This window comes from Triticum aestivum, chromosome 6A, assembly GCF_018294505.1.
Source record: "Triticum aestivum cultivar Chinese Spring chromosome 6A, IWGSC CS RefSeq v2.1, whole genome shotgun sequence".
Lineage (NCBI taxonomy): Eukaryota > Viridiplantae > Streptophyta > Magnoliopsida > Poales > Poaceae > Triticum > Triticum aestivum.
Genome location: NC_057809.1, coordinates 618618849 through 618636209, shown reverse-complemented (window position 1 = coordinate 618636209; position 17361 = coordinate 618618849). Strand labels below are relative to the sequence as shown.

General features: G+C 46.6%; 1 pseudogene; it reads left to right on the top strand.

Moving 5' to 3' along the window:
* Window positions 1-1023: 1023 nt before the first annotated feature.
* LOC123129862 (uncharacterized) lies at window positions 1024-16238 on the top strand (annotated as a pseudogene).
* The last annotated feature ends 1123 nt before the right edge of the window (window positions 16239-17361 follow it).

Below are 17361 nucleotides of genomic sequence, written 5' to 3'. Positions count from 1 at the left end.
GGTAGCCAAGGACCTGCTGGTCCTCCCGGACCCAGATTGGGTGGAGAGGGTTGGGCGTTGAAGTCTGCTTGCCTTCCTTGTCGGTGGTGACGAGCAGCTTTGCCGGCTCCGGCTGGGTGCCGTCGACGTAGCCGAAGACCCCGGCGCCACGCAGTTGGGGAATCATCTGCGTGCGCCACAGCACGTAGTTCGTGCGGGATAGCTTCTCGGTGACCTGGCCATTGAGACTAGCCGGGAGGGAAGCGCCGGAGGAGGAAGACATGGTAGCTTTGGCACAGATGGGTTTTGGTAGCTAGATGAGTTGAAGAAGAGGGGCTCTGATTACCATGTGCGAGCGGTCAAACGTCTTACCCTTCTAGGGGCGACGTGTTCATGTTATATAGGAGGGAGCCAAAACCCTAGATGGCTTTACATGGTGCGGTTACAAGAGATAAGAGAGAATCAAGATATAACTTGAGAGAGAAGAAAAAGGGGGAGATAGTTACAGCAATATCTCATTCAAACTACCTCCTAGCTCTATCTCTATATCTCAACAATATACCAACCGCATAGGTGTTTAACAAATGACAGAGCATGAGTCAGTCAAGATTTACAAAGGATTCGACAATGTTCACCATCAAGTGGGCAGGTACGTGTAAACAAATTAAGCCAGAAGAACCTCTACCTAATAGGACCAATAATTGCAACTGCTTTGCCTTGTTTATTTGATTATATGTTTCAGTTTTTTCTATCACAGGTCACTGTTATACAAATTGGTTAGGAAGCACTAATCCACTACGATCTACGAACGCCAAGACCCAAATATCTCTTCTGGCATCTACTAGAGCCGAGCAATAACCAAGCAACTGCTTGGCCTCTTCCTTTTGTCAGTGATAGGTTTTTTGTAAACAAAACAAGGATTAAATTTATAGTGCTAACGCGCGTCTTATGTTATTTTACTAGCCAATAATTGCACAGCTTGTTATAACATATCACTACAAAAACAAAAGGCAACAGCGTGTGAAGATATAACAATGACAGTGTTGGGACTAGTATTAAGCAGGCGGGCATCCTTTTCCCCCAGCCCACTGATCCGATTCCTCCGATCCCTTCTCGTCTCTTCTCACCGGCGTTCAAGCTTCTCCTCGCCGGGCAAGGTGCCTGGGTTACTCGGCGGCGGATCCGGGCTAGGTATACCCCCATCTCCCATTACTGTGCTTCAGTCTGGCCGGCGCGTCCTCTCGTTGGCGTTCTGTACTCTGCAGGTTGTTCGGTGCAGCAATGATTGGCTTTATCTACTTTAATCCATCCTCTTTCCTTTCCAGGGTTTCAGATCGACTACGCGGAGGATATTTTCCAGCTGATTCAGATCAGTTAATCCGTTCTCTTTCAGTGTACACCGTCAGTTCGTTGGTCCGACTCTGCTAATTACAGAGAAAAATCCAGCTTCCATCATCCTCGTATGCCACTGCCGCCCAAACACAGTGTCGATTTATAGCTTTTTCAGTGTAATAATGCTTGCACATAGTGGCTTACATCGATTAATCCTATTTTCAGGCTGTTGATTGACGACACGCTCGGTGAATTCTGAGGACTAGAGCTCCACGCAGAATCCACCCGCGAGCTCTCGGCTACCGTGTCCATGGAGGTGGCTCTCGTGAGTGTGGCGACGGGGGTCCTCAAACCTGTTCTGGAGAAGCTGGCCACCCTTCTTGGCAATGAGTACAAGCGATTCAAGGGTGTGCGCAAAGAGATCAAGTCTCTCAGTCATGAGCTGGCCGCCATGGAGGCTTTTCTCTTCAAGATGTCCGATGTGGAGGATCCTGATGTACAAGATAAAGTGTGGATCAATGAGGTGCGGGAGCTCTCCTATGACATGGAGGATGCCATTGACGACTTCATGCAGAGCGTCTGTGACAAAGACGAAAAGCCAGATGGCTTCATTGAGAAGATCAAGAACTCACTACGGAAGTTGGGGAAGATGAAGGCTTGCCGTCGAATCGGCAGAGAGATCCAGGATCTGAAGAAACAGATCATTGAGGTGGGCGGGAGGAATGAAAGGTACAAGAGTCGCGAGGCCTTCTCCAAGACTGTCAATGCAACCGTTGACCCTAGAGCTCTTGCTATATTTGAGCATGCATCGAAACTTGTTGGAATCGATGAACCCAAGGCTGAGATAATCAAATTATTGATGGACAACAATGGGTTTGTGTCAACACAACAAAAAACAAAGATAGTCTCCATCACTGGACCTGGAGGAATGGGCAAAACAACTCTTGCTAACCAAGTGTATCAAGAGATCAAAGGCCAGTTCAAGTGTTCGGCCTTCCTATCTGTGTCGCGAAGCCCGGACATGATGAATATCCTGAGGACTATTCTTAGTGAAGTTAGCGGTCAAGATTATTCTAACACGGAAGCAGGGAGTGTACAAATACTCATTAGCAAGATCAATGACTTCCTACTAGATAAAAGGTTCATCCAATCCTTATCTTTTCCTTCCATTTCTACTTACTTGGCGTTCTTTGAATGTATAAAAAAGTTACGTAGATATGTAATTAGGAAGATTATACTAGTAAAATTTGTTAAAAAGTTCCATATAATTCTATCTTCGCAGTTTCTCCATATGTTGTTAGAAAAAGTAATGATCAAATGCTTGTACTAATAAATACTGTGTACAAAGAAAACCATGTCAGGAGCCTATGTTCATGATTTATGTCCTTTTGTTTTCATATTCTATGATCTTCAAGACATAGGCACATAGCTGTTCCCTTTATTGAGCAATAATTGACATAAGTTTTTATCAAGAGTAGAGCCCCAAACACTCCATTTTCTCAAAGTCCTAACACCTTGGCTAACTTTTATTTCTAATTCTTCATGAGCTCCCTTAACATGATAAACTATAATTTTTTGTGCACTTTACCTCATGACCGGTTTTGGCTAGTAAGTTTGATGATATAGATGCTAGTTTTGCAAGTGTGCCATCCACGTTACCCTGGTTTTCACATGAAAGCTACCACACACATGACATTTTTCCACCTCCACCTCTCCCTTCTCTGGGCCTCTTTTCTCTTGAGACCGGATGCACCGTGCCTCAATTCACTCTTCGTCCTCTTCTTTCTCCCCCCGCCAACCGAACACCGCACTGCTCCATTGAGACCAGCTCTATTCAGATTCGCTGGGCCTCATCCACTATTGTTGGCCTATACAGCCATCCATCACCAACCATGTAGTTGTCCAAAATAAAAATATATTATATTTTACTAGGTTAAGTGAGCCTAATTGTTATAATCTCTTTGTTATAATGGGAAAGCATGCCCAAATAAGTAGTCCAGGAGGGAAAAGATACATTTTTTGAGATATTATGTATGTACGTACTTTACTCGGTTTTGAATTTAGATCACTTGATCTTTGGGTCTGCACTCAGATTATTGCTTTGTTACTGACCACTTGATCCAGGCCTACATATGATTATTCATCTTTTGATTCATCTCTTGTCTTTCAACATATTGTTCCAGTCTTGATCTTTTTTTGTGCTCATGCCTCTTGTTTAAACAATTGCTTACCCCCCTTGCTCTCTGTAATGCGCCAAACTAACATGGACGTGCAAAAAAGAATGAAGTATGTACATATGCCTCTTTTAGCAGTTGTGTGTTTATCCTTTTCATTTTTTTAATGTTAACATGTTCCGTTTATTCTTTGCCTATCCACGCAACACTTTTTTTAGGAACACAACACTTTATTTTATAGCTATGCTAATATTTATCTATGTACAGGTACTTTGTTGTTGTTGATGATATATGGGACGTGGATACATGGGATACTATTAAGTGTGCATTCCCGGAGGCCAGTTCTACCAGTAGAATAATCACCACTACGCGTATGAACAATGTTGCACATTCAAGTTGTTCATCATTCAATGGCCATATTTATAATATAAGGCCCCTTGATATTGTCCGCTCAAGGCAATTATTTCATGGAAGACTATTCAAATCCGAAGAAAATTGCCCTCCATACCTTCAAGAAGTTTCTAATCAAATCTTGAAAAAATGTGATGGGCTACCATTGGCGATCATCGCTATATCTGGTTTGTTGGCCAACACAGAAAAAACAGAGGATCTATGGAATCAAGTGAAAGAATCAATTGGCCGTGCACTTGAAAGAAATCCGAGTGTTGAGGGAATGATGAAGATATTGTCACTTAGTTACTTTGATCTGCCTCCTCATCTCAAGACGTGTCTCTTATATGTGAGTATTTTTCCAGAAGATTCTTTTATTGGGAGGAATGATCTTATAAGGAGCTGGATAGGTGAAGGATTAATTCATAAAGAAGGTATGTATAATGTACATAAGATAGGGGAGAGGTGTTTTAACGAGCTTCTCAATAGGGGTCTGATCCAACCCGGGGAAACCAATAAACATGGTATGGTGAAGAGTTGTCGAGTTCATGACACAATTCTTGATTTTATCATATCCAAGTCTATAGAAGAGAACTTTGTCACTTTACTTTGTGCTCCCATTTTGACAACTGGGACACAAAGAAAAGTCGTCCGTCGACTCTCTCTACAAGGCGTCAAGCAAAGAAATTCATCAATAACCATAGCTGGTCAGGTGTTGTCTCATGTCAGGTCACTTAATGTGTATGGAGATTCTGTCGAAATCCCTTCTTTGGAGGAGTTCAGACACGTTCGCGTTCTTCACTTGAAGCATTGCTACCAATTGAAAGAGTGTAATCTTGAAAATATAGTGACGTTGTTCAAGCTGAGGTACTTGAACCTCGCAGAGACAGGAATGAGTGAGCTCCCAGAACAAATCGGGAATTTAGGGTGCTTAGAGATGATGGACCTAAGATTCTCCGGTGTAAAGGGATTACCTGCATCTATTGTTAATCTCATAAAATTGTCGCATCTACTTGTTGACGGTGATGTTAAATTTCCTGATGGGATTGCGAAGATGCAAGCATTGGAGACGTTGAAAGTGGTGAGGGTTTCCTTGCAGACATTTGACTTCCTATGCGGTCTTGGCCAACTAAAGAATTTGAGCAATCTGGTCTTGGAGTTTTCCAAAGTTCATTGTGACACTGAGGATATAGATGAAGTTGGGGGGTGCAACGAAGCAATTGTCTCTTCCCTGTGTCAGTTAGGCATCCAGAACCTTCACTCCCTGACTATTCGGCGTGGGAGCAGGCTCTTACAAGAACCCTTATGCATGCTTACCCTCAAGAAGCTTACTACCCGGGGTTCAGTCGTCTCACGGGTTCCAAATTGGGTGGGATCCCTCAGAAACATTCAACAGTTATGTCTTCAAGTGGACGGAGTCAAGCAGGATGATCTCTGCATCCTTGGAGCCTTACCCACCCTGCTCATTTTGCATCTGAAGGAAGTAACAAAGCCAAATGAAATGCTCAGAATCTGTGGTGAAGTTGGGTTCCTATTCTTGAGGATGTTTATTTATGATGCAAATTCTCACCCTGTAGATCTGATGTTTGAGGCAGGATCCATGCCCAAGCTAGAAATGCTCGAGATTATTTGTTGGCCCGTACTTGAAGCTGACTCTATGGACTTTGGAATTGAGAACCTCCCCTGCCTCCGTACTATCAAATGTGAAGCAAATAATAGTGATGCCATTGTTGGAGCCATAAAGACTGCCATCGAAAGAGCAGCCAGCACACATCCCAACCACCCTAGTCTACTCTTTGGGAGAGTTGCTTCTGCTTCTCGTCTGGACGGCTGATTCTGAAGTTTAATACTAGTGTTTCGCTCGATTCGTCTCTCTTTTATGATACAGCAGTTCACAGTATTCTCTCCGTCGTGTAATGTACCATGAATAATGATACAAAATTGTAGAATTGGTTAAGACTGCTACTGTAGTGCATTTTCTGTAATAATCAGTCATCCGCACATGTTGCCATCCTCTTTGGCAAGTCTTCATTCTGTAGCTGTACTGGTAATGCATTTTCTGCTTTTCTCTTTTATCCACCTGTATGTAGTCGTCGTGCTCTTTTATGAAGCAAGATTTTGTGGCCCTGTTACGCTCTGCTTCTTCTCAATTGTTCTCTCAACAATTCGGATGTTGTTATATATGTTTTCTTACAGTTGTTTACATCTTATAATATAAGCCTGTCAACTGGTATGTATTACTGTCAATGTAATCTTGATTTTACAGTTCGTCTGTTAATCAATTGCAGTGGTAAACAGATCAGTACTGGCTGATTATTGGGCACCTGAGTGTTTTTTTACTGAAAAAGCACTTGAGTGTTGTGGCTGATCAATGGTGTTGGAAACCATCTTGAGGTCAGATTAATTCCTGCTGTCAACAATCCCAGTTCAGAGTTGTCATTCAGAAAATGTGTGCTCTTTCTGAATGGGTAAACTGTCTTCAGTTCAGTCTATCCCTTGAGGAGACCGGGCGTTTGTACAAAAGTTTCTTTGTCAGAATCAGTTGAAATACTGCACTGGCGGATGAGACACCTTGTGAGCTTTGTACAGCATCCAGATTGTCATTCAAAAAATGTGTATGTTTGTTCTGGTTGTTGTCTCTCCCGGCGTCCCTATTTAGCAGTTGCACGCTTCATCCTCCAGTTACAGATTAGTGCATATACGTAATGTGCCGGCAGTTTTTAAACTGGATGAAGCCATTTTGTTCTTGGTTAGTTATTTCCTTCAGGGAGTTCTTCCGCAAACTAGACGTCAAGGAAGCTCAGTGCCCCTGTTGTAGTATTATCCTGGACTTGAACAATTCATGAGATCTTCTCGTTTTCTCGACGACTTCCATGATGTTATATATGCTTGCAGTCTTCCACACTTCAATGTAAGGTTGCTATATAGTAGTATTGCTGCTGTTAAAAATTTGATGTTACCAATCATTAATTGATTTTGCAGTAGCAGATGATTATTGGTAGCTAGCTACTCTCCAGATGCTTGAGGACAGCAGATGATTATTTCTGTGTCCTGGCTGATGTCGGAACGGAGACACTTTGTTTCGTTGCCTCATGTACTCATGATCAGGCTGCCTGTCTCTTCAGCTCATGGCACAAGTTCGTGTAGGCTGCAATTTCAAAAGTTCATCGCTGTTCCGGAGATCGATGGGTCTGGTCGGTTCATCGTTTGTCTGCATGCAGTGGATGTGTCTAAGTTTCAGTCAAGGTGCCGTTTCTGCAGGTGCTTATTCAGTTCTACTATCTTTAGTGTTACTGAGATGCAAGCACTGCTGCTATTTCGAAATTGGCTGCGAGAAAGCTAATTACTCCCTCCGTCTCATAATATAAGAACGTTTTTACTTTAAGTAATGTCAAAAACGTTCTTATATTATGGGACAGAGCGAGTAACATGCAGATTCCTCTCTGTTTGTATACTGCACTGCCATTCAGATTGTGATTTTCCTTCTTTTTCCAATGTACATCTTGGAGATGCTGCAAAGAAGACACTCTGTTTCCTGGCTAATGCCGGACACACGCTTCAAGGGTGAGTTGCTGCTGGCTCCAGGCTCCTCCTCATCCACTTCGCATGTTAATTTTTCTGAGTTTTCAGGTACAAACATTTTCCTCATTTTTAGTGATGAGTGGGTGCTGGAGTAGTTGTTTGCGTCTTGACCGTACGTCGTGGCAATCACGATCTTTAGAATTTTCTCCATTCGTGCCTTCCACTTGTTTTCTGCACAACGATGGGCTACACAAGCTCCACTTGATTGACACTCCAAAGGATTACAAGTGTGGCGAGGTACACACGCTTTGCTGGCTAATAAACCTGCACACATAGATATTTCCATCCTCTCCTTGCTCCTGCGCCACTGCACAAGTCTCGCTGCTGCTGCCGCTGCTGTTGCATGCCTCATGCATCGCCGGAGTCTGGTCGACGGCGGTATCCCGGTAAGTACGACTGCATCCATCTGCCCTGCCATGCTTTTTTCTTCTCTAGTCCAGTATGATGCCGCCACCAAGGGATCGATGGAGTTGTTGTTTGGAGAATTTAGGCTTACTTGCATTATGATAATCCAGAAAATTTATATCGTGATTTTTGGAAGTTTTCTTAAGACAAATGCGTATTTTAAAATATAATAAAAAATATTGTGTTGGTAACGATGCTCATAATGAAAAATTCAAAAGTTTGTCGCTCCTTGTCTAAGTCTCAGCTTGATGCCATTGAGGTGGATTATGATCAGTTATCCAACATTTCAACAAGCTTTTGCCTAAAACCAAATCGATTCTGTCTGTTTTGGTCGCTATTTTTCCACGGCAGATTATAAGTTGAGCACAAAAAAAATTCAGCAACCGCAAACTGGCCCATGGACGTACGACAGCTTTCAGAAGACCGAAGAGAGTGATTCACATTATACAAAATAACTGATGATGTAACTTTTCTACATGTATTTCTTTTGTCATATTTCTGTTTTTTTGGGTCTGTTGCTATATCTAGACTTTGGAGACTATTGTACCGGCAACCGTAATCTTGAGAATTTTCTTCGTTCTGTTCTGGCCTATGCTTGCCTCTCACCCGTTTATTAATTGTCAGTGCATTTAACGATCTACGAGCTCCATGGCCGCAAACTAACTGAGCTAGCACGTCCTGCGACGCATGGAGGTGGCTCTTGTGAGTGTGGCCACGGGGGCCCTTAACTCCGTCCTGGAGAAGCTGGGCACTCTGCTAGTCGACGAGTACAATCATCTCAAAGGGGTGTGCGGTGAGATTAAGTTTCTAACTGATGAGCTTACTGCCATGCATGCCTTTCTCCTTAAGATGTCGGAGGAGGAGGATCCTGACGTGCAGGACAAGGTATGGATGACCATGGTGCGGGAGCTCTCCTATGATATAGAGGACTCCATTGACGACTTCATGCAAGGTCTCGACGACAAAGACGCTAAGCCAGATGGCTTCATAAAGAAGATCAAACACATTCTGGGGACATTGGGGAAGAGGAAGGCTCACCATCAGACGTTCCAAGATTTGAAGAATCAAGTCATTGAGGCGGGCGAGAGGAATCAAAGGTACAAGACAACTCAGGCCTTCTCCAACACAAAAAATGCAACCGTTGACCCTAGGGCTCTTGCTATCTTCGAGGATGCCTCAAAGCTTGTCGGTATTGACGAACCCAAGGCTGAGATAATCAGATTGTTGACAGAAGGGAAAGTATATGCGCCAGTGCAACAACAACAACCAAAAATACTCTCCATCGTTGGATCAGGAGGAATGGGCAAGACAACGCTTGCAAACCAAGTGTATCAAGATCTTAAAGGAAAATTTGAGTGTCGGGCTTTCGTATCAGTGTCACAAAATCCGAACATGAAGAAAATCTTGAAAACTATTCTCAGTGAAGTGGCAAATAAAGATTATGCCCATACCAAAGCTAGGGATGAACAACAACTTATCTCCAAGATCTCTAGTTTCCTTGTTGACAAAAGGTACTATCTCACTCCAAACTCATATATGTTTGTCATCCTTGAATGTATAAAAAACGTTATTTAGATATACCACATAAAAATTCCATGTGTAAACCTATGACCAAAATAGTTCGACCATTTTTTTAATATGTTATGACAAAAGATAATCATAAAATTTGTATTGTTTTTAAAATTCACAGAAGCTGGGAGCTGGCGAGCTGCCGAACAGGCCCCGAGTCACAACCTACCCTAATTAAGACCTAACGTTCATTGTTTATGTGCTTCCTTCATGTCTTTACATTAGTTAAGCCTGTTATATCCACTCGTCCATTTGAATCACCTGATCATTTGATGTGCATGCAGCATGCACCCACCTATATTTATTCTTGGTCCGGATTAATCATGAGCGTGCGCGCGCACACACACACACATCGATGCACACGTGCGGACATGATTATTCGATCCATGCATCTGTTATTTGAACTTCTGCATTCAAATACGGAGTATACACCAAATAAAGTCGCCATGACATGCACCATGTTCAAACCATTGCCAATCATCACTCTCATCTCCGTTGATCATGTTTGGACCACTGTGATTGATCGCCCTCCTCTCCATTGTTACTGTACGAAATTAGATTATGTTGTGTTGGTTGAGTCTATACTTAATCAATGTCATTTAAGCACTCATGTTCGTGGTTGTCGGCGATTAATGCAACTCCTATCTTACGATCTACTAGGAGGCCGTGGAAGACACTAGAGAGAAGGGTGGTGCCCGAAGGGATCTCGCCGTGGTCTCACCGCGCGTCGCCTCCGCGTCCGCCAAGGCCCCGAATCTTGTGGCTCTGAATACCAAATGTTGGGACAGACAGAACAAAGGCTCCTCTCTCCCTCCCGAGGCGCTCCCGCGAGCGCCGTCGGGAGGCAACCCTCGCGCATCCCCTCCGGCCCTCCGCCCCACCTCCCCCTCCCTCGCCGCCGCCGGGGGCGCCGCCGGCCAAAGGCCGCATGGCTAGGCGGCGGCGGGGCGGTTTCCCCCCTGCGCGCAGATGGATGGCGTCGCGGGCCGCCTCCCTCCTGCCCGCGGCGTCGGGTCCTGGCCGGCTCTTGCTCCGGCGCTCCGCCCTGCGCCCTTGTGGCCCGCCGGCGCCTCCTTCTCCCCTCCCCTTGCTGCTCGTGGGATTCGGTGGGCGAGGTCGTGCTGGAGGCGGATCTGGGCATCCCGGCCCAGATCCGGTGGATGTGCGGGTCTTCGTTGACGGGGGTGGCCGGCGACCCCGTGGTGGTGGTGGTGTGGCGGCCGGTGTCCGCGTTGCTGGTGCGGGGTGGCGGGGCTTCGGCTGGTGCTGACCAGGGCGTGGAGGCGCAGGCGATGTGGTGGTGGCAGGTTGATTGCGGCGGCGACCAGATTTTCCTGGCGTCGGCCCGTCTGTAGGCTGCCTGTATCAGCCTTCGACCCCTCTCCTCGGCGTTCGTTTGCTTCTCTCACCGGAGGGCTAGCCTTCTCCCGGCTGCGGTCCATCATCCGTCTCGCACCCGGTGCCGTAGGATCGAGCTGGTCTCGCGCCCGGCTACAGGACCGGCTCGTCTCGCGCCCGGCAGCAGGACTGCTCTCGTCTCGCGCCCGGCAGCAGGACCGGCCCGTCTCGTGCCCGGCAGCAGGACTGCGCTCGTCTCGCGCCCAGTGTAGCAGGACGGCTCAATGGAGCCTTGTTGTGGACGGCCTATTGGGTCTCGGCGTTGGGTCCGGCCAGGGGTGTGAAAGGCGGATCCTTTCCGCCCGTCTCCGCGGTGGGGGTAGCGGTGGGGCTCGGGGGACTTGGTGTCAAGGTCTTGGATTCCGGGGCGGCGGCCTTGGTGGTGGTGGCGCGGTGCTCATGGGCAGAGCTCGTGCCTCGGTGCTACCCGGCTACCACGGCCGTGTGGGCGGCGTGGTAGCCGGGGTGTGGCGTTCGGTGGCGGTGAATGTTGGCCGGGGTGAAAACCTACTCTATCTTCGGACGGACTGGCGACGGCGAAGATCGCTCCCTTCTTTAAGGCGTCGTCGCGGCTATCACTGCCCGTCGTGGTGCTCTAGGGGAAACTCTGATCCTCGGATCAGGCGGTGGCGACGCTTCGGTGCCGTATCCTTCCTGAAGGCACCGCCTTGGAACCCATGGTTCGTCATATGCGGCTTCACTTCTTCGGATGAATCCCCCGGCGGCTCTTGTAGTGCTAGGGTGTGTGTTGCTGCGCTCAGCGCCTATGTATCCTGCCTTGGGTGCGTCTGTGTGTGTGTTTGTGTTGGGTGAGTGCGGCTGTGTTTCGGGCACTGTGGATCTTTGCTTTATATATAAAGCAGGGCGAAAGCGTTTTTCGGTAATGTTGGGATAAACCCTAGCCTACCTCTCTTTCTCTCTCGCTCGGACGAAGGTGGAAGAAGAAAAGGAACACACTGCACACAAGAATTTCTGGCCGCAACGCCTCGACACACGGACCTGGTTGTATCCAGGAGTCTGAAGTCAAGCAGGCTTTAAAAATGATGAAAGGAGGCAAGGCGATGGGTCCTAATTGTATCCCCATTGAGGTATGGAAAGGCCTCAGGGATATAGCGATAATATGGCTAACTAAACTTTTCAACCTCATTTTTTGGACAAACAAGATGCCAAAAGAATGGAGACGGAGTATATTAGTATCAATCTTCAAGAACAAGGGGGGGTGTTCAGAGTTGTACTAATTACCGTGTAATTAAGCTGATGAGCCATACAATGAAGCTATGGGAGAGAGTCATTGAGCACCGCTTAAGAAGAATGACAAGCGTGACCAAAAATCAGTTTGGTTTCATGTGTGTGAGGTCGACCATGAAAGCCATTTTCTTGGTACAGCAACTTATGGGGAGATACAGGGAGCAAAAGAAGGACTTGCATGTGGTGTTCATTGACTTGGAGAAGGCCTATGATAAGATATCGAGGAATGTCATGTGGTGGGCCTTGGAGAAACACAAAGTCCCAGCAAAGTACATTACCCTCATCAAGGACATGTAGGATAATGTTGTGACAAGTGTTCGAACAAGTGATGTCGACACTGATGACTTCCCGATTGAGATAGGACTACATCAGGGGTCAGCTTTGAGCCCTTATTTTTTGCCTTGGTGATGGACTAGGTCACAAGGGATATACAAGGAGATATCCCATGGTGTATGATCTTTGCGGATGATGTGATGCTAGTTGATGATAGTCTGGCGGGGGTAAATAAGAAGTTAGAGTTATAGAGATAAACATTGGAATCGAAAGGGTTTAGGCTTAGTAGAACTAAAACCGAGTACATGATGTGCGGTTTTAGTACTACTAGGTGTGAGGAGGAGGAGGTTAGCCTTGATGGGCATGTGGTACCTCAGAAGGACACCTTTCGATATTTGGGATCAATGTTGCAGGAGGATACGGGTATTGATGAAGATGTGAACCATCGAATCAAAGCCGGATGGATAAAGTGGCGCCAAGCTTCTAGCATTCTCTGTGACAAAAGAGTGCCACAAAAGCTAAAAGACAAGTTCTACAGGACGGCTGTTCGACCCGCAATGTTGTATGGCTCTGAGTGTTGGCCGACTAAAAGACGACATGTTCAATACTTAGGTGTGGCGGAGATGCGTATATATGTTGTCATGGATGTGTGGCCACACGAGGAAGGATAGAGTCCGGAATGATGATATACGAGATAGAGTTGGGTAGCACCAATTGAAGAGAAGCTTGTCCAACACCGTTTGAGATGGTTTGAGCATATTCAGCGCAGGCCCCCAGAAGCCCCAGTGCATAGCGGACGGCTAAAGTGTGCGGAGAATGTCAAGAGAGGTCAGGGTAGAACGAATTTGACATGGGAGGAGTCCGTTAAGAGAGACATGAAGGATTGGAGTATCATCAAAGAACTAGCTATGGACAGGGGTGCGTGGAAGCATGCTATCCATGTGCCAAAACCATGAGTTGGTCGCGAGATATTATGGGTTTCACCTCTAGCTTACCCCAACTTGTTTGGAACTAAAGGCTTTGTTGTTGTTGTTGTAAACGCCTCGACACACGGACGGCGTTTCTTCTTCTTCAACACACACTGTGGCTACGAACCAACTTACAAGTCCTTATGTAGGCGCTAGAATGCACACCTAGGAGGAGTACTAAAAAATATATTCTATGAGGGAACTTATAATTTTGACTATACTATATATGTAATTTAATCTGTTTTCATTTTTAAATCACTATATCTTTGGTCGTTGGTCATGACTATCCTGGTCGACGCCCCTTCCACAAAAAGTTAAGAAAATATGATTATTCATCTTTTGATCCATCTCTCTTCTTTCAACATAATCGTCCAGTCTTGGTCTTTTCCACGGCCAGGCCTCTTGTTTAAACGATTACTTATTTACCTTGCTCTCTGTAATGCGCCAAACTAAAATGGGCGTGCATAGACGAATTAAATTTGTAACATATGCCCCTTTAGTACTTGTATTTATCCTTTTCTTGCTGTCAATATTGAAGTGTTCCACTTTTTTTTATCTGTGTACATAGTACACTCTTTATTTCAAAGCTATGCTAATATTTATTTATCCATGTACAGGTACTTTGTTGTTGTTGACGATATCTGGGATGTGGATACATGGAATATTATTAAGTGTGCATTCCCCACTACAAGTTCTAGCAATAGAATAATCACAACTACACGTATGAACAATGTCGCTCATTTATGTTGGTCATCACTAAATGGCCATATTTATAATATAAGGCCTCTCGATATGGGGCACTCAAGGCAGTTATTTCACAGAAGAATATTTAAGTCTGATGAAGATTGCCCTTCCCACCTTCAAGAAATTTCTGAGAAGATATTGAGAAAATGTGATGGGTTGCCATTGGCGATCATTGCTATATCTGGTTTGTTGGTTAACATAGATAAAACAGAGGATCTATGGAATCAAGTGAAAGATTCAATTGGGCGTGCACTTGAAAGGAATTCTAGTGTCGAAGGCATGATGAAGATATTATCACTTAGTTACTTTGATCTGCCTTCTTATCTAAAAACATGCCTCTTATATCTGAGCATATATCTGAGCATATATCTAGAAGATTCTACTATAGAGATGGAGGGCTTGATAAGAAGATGGATTGCTGAGGATTCATTCATAGAGAAGGCAAGTACAGTGCATATGAGTTTGGAGAAAGGTGTTTTAATGAACTGCTCAATAGGGGATTGATCCAACCTGGGGAGATAGATGTATATCAAAATGTGAAGAGTTGTCGAGTTCATGACACAATTCTTGACTTCATCATATCCAAGTCTATAGAAGAGAACTTTGTTACTATACTTGGGGTTCCCACTCTGACAATTAGGAACCAAAGCAAAGTTGTTCGTCGACTCTGTGTACAAGGTGTCGAGAAAGGAAATTCAGCAATATTGATAGCAGATCTCGTGTTTTCCCATGTCCGATCACTTACTATGGTTAGGGGTCTATTGGAAATCCCTTCTTTGGAGGAGTTCAGACATCTACATGTTCTTGACTTGATGAATTGCTCCGAATTGGAAGATCATCATCTTGAAAATATAGTGAGGTTGTTCCAGCTGAGGTACCTAAATCTCAAATGTACAGAAATAAGCAAGCTCCCAGAACAAATTGGTCGTTTAGGATGCTTAGAGGTGCTGGACCTAACAGGGACATATGTAAAGGAATTACCTACATCTATTGTTAACCTCAGAAAATTGATGCATCTACTTGTTAATGATTTTGTTAAATTTCCTGATGGGATTGCAAAGATGCAAGCAATAGAGACGTTGAAAGTTGTCAATGCCTCCATTCAGCCATTAGACTTCCTGTGCGGCCTTGGCAAACTAAAGAATTTGAGGGAATCTGCAGCTTTACCTTGATTTCAGATTTGATTCTGACACTGAGGATACAAATATGGTTGGGGGGGAGCACAACAAAGCTATTGTCTCCTCCCTGTATAAGCTAGGCACCCAAAATCTCCGCTCCCTGACTATTGGGGATCGGAGCGGCCTCTTACATGAGGAATCTTTGTGCCTGCCTACCCTCGATGACCTTTTTATATGGTTTCCGGCCTTCCCGCAGCCAACATGGGTGGGCTCCCTCAGAAACCTCCAGCAGCTACGCCTTGTTGTGAAGAGGTTCAAGCAGGACGACCTCTGCACCCTTGGGGCTTTACCTAGTCTGCTCGTTATGTATCTGGTGGAACAAACAGAGTCAAGCGGAAAGCTCAGATTCAGTGGTGAGGTTGGGTTTTGATTCTTGAAGATTTTTATTTATGGCGGATGTTTGGAACCAGTAGATCTAATGTTTGGGACAGGATCCATGCCAAAGCTTGAAAAACTAGAGCTTAATGCGTTTTGCATGGTTGAAGCTAACTCTCTGGGCTTTGGAATTGAGAACCTCCCCTGCCTCACTCGTGTTAAATGCATTATGGTTGTTGGTGATGATGGCATTGTTGAAGCTGTGAAGACTGCCATGGAGAGAGGAGCCAGCACACATCCCAACCACCCTAGTCTACTCTTTCAGAGACGCTGAGTAAACAAGGCAATAACCGGGGAGTTGTTGCTATTCGTCGTCCGGCCGGCATTGCATGTTCTGAAGTTTAGTGTTTGTTGAGCCGTTGGTGTTGTTAGATTTTCATAAAAAATCTACTCTTTGGGAGATTTCAGTGATAATTTTAACAAAGAAGCCAACAACAGGGGAGTTGCTTCTGCTTGTATTCCGGCCAGCCGGTTCTGAAGTTTAATAGTGTTTGGCTCGATTCATCTCTCTTTTATGATACACTATTCTCTCTGTCGGATAATGTACTATGGATAATGATACAAAATTCTAGTGTACTGCATTTTCTATAATAATCAGTCATCCGTACGTGTTGATGGTTTAATATTCTTGGGTGACCATTCTGTTGGTCGTCATTCTCCAGTTACCGAAAAAGGATTTTCCCCCACTTTGTATTCCAAAGCAACCAACATCAAGTACAGATAACGCTGTGGCGAGTAGCACAACACACCAAGAAAAAGAAGAAGAAACAAATGCCAACCACGACAGCTTGGCAAAGCGCGGATGACCCACCACCGCGGCGCCCACCGGACACAAAACACCACAGACCAAGGCTCCGATCCGCCGCGTACCAAGCAGCACCTCCAAGAAGGGATGCGACGCCGACGACGCTGCTGCTCGGACGAGTCCTCAGGTTTCCCCGGGCACGTGGAGGGAGGTGGGGGGTGGATACCACCGACACCCTCCAGGAAGGAATGGTGGCACCCGCAGGTGTCACCGCGCCAGGGCCGAAGCCGGCAGGGATTTCTCCCGCATTCCAACCCCAACCGCCCAACCGGACGGAACCAACCTGCCAAACCGTCGCCCACCACCATGCGCCAACGCAGTACCGCCGCCACCCACGCCGCCTCACTACAAGCACCACCACGAGGCCAAGAGGACTGGAGAGAAGCTCACCACGACGGGAGCAGCAACACCGACGTCGAGCGGGAGGGAACCACCTCCACCGCCGTCGTGCGGGAGGCCCGTGCCTCCGGCACCATCGCGGTAGCCGTCCGGACGCGGCAGAGGGGCATGCCGGGCCACCCCTGGCCCAGCCAGGCCCGAAGCAGGCCCATTAAGCCCCGCCGGCCGCGATGCAGCAGGCCGGCGTCGTCGTCGCCGGCACCCAGCCACTCGTCGCATCTCCTCCGCCTCCCAGAAGCCATGCCGGAGACCATCCCCGCCGCCGGCCCGCCCAGGCCCAGATGGGGCCCGAAGGCCCCAGATCTGGGCCGAGCGGGCGACGCCAGATCCCGCCGCCGCGCCGCCCCGCCGCCAACGGCAGCGCCGCCGCCCAGCTGCTCGCCTGCATGCGCCACGGAACCCCGCCACCACGCCAGACCGCCGCTGCCTAAACGCACTCCCCGTAGCAGCTTCGCCCGCGCCGGAGAGCGACCGGGAGGGGAAGGGCCAGGAGGCCGCCGCCACCAGCAGCCCCGGGCCAAGCCGGCCGCGGGCGCCGGCGA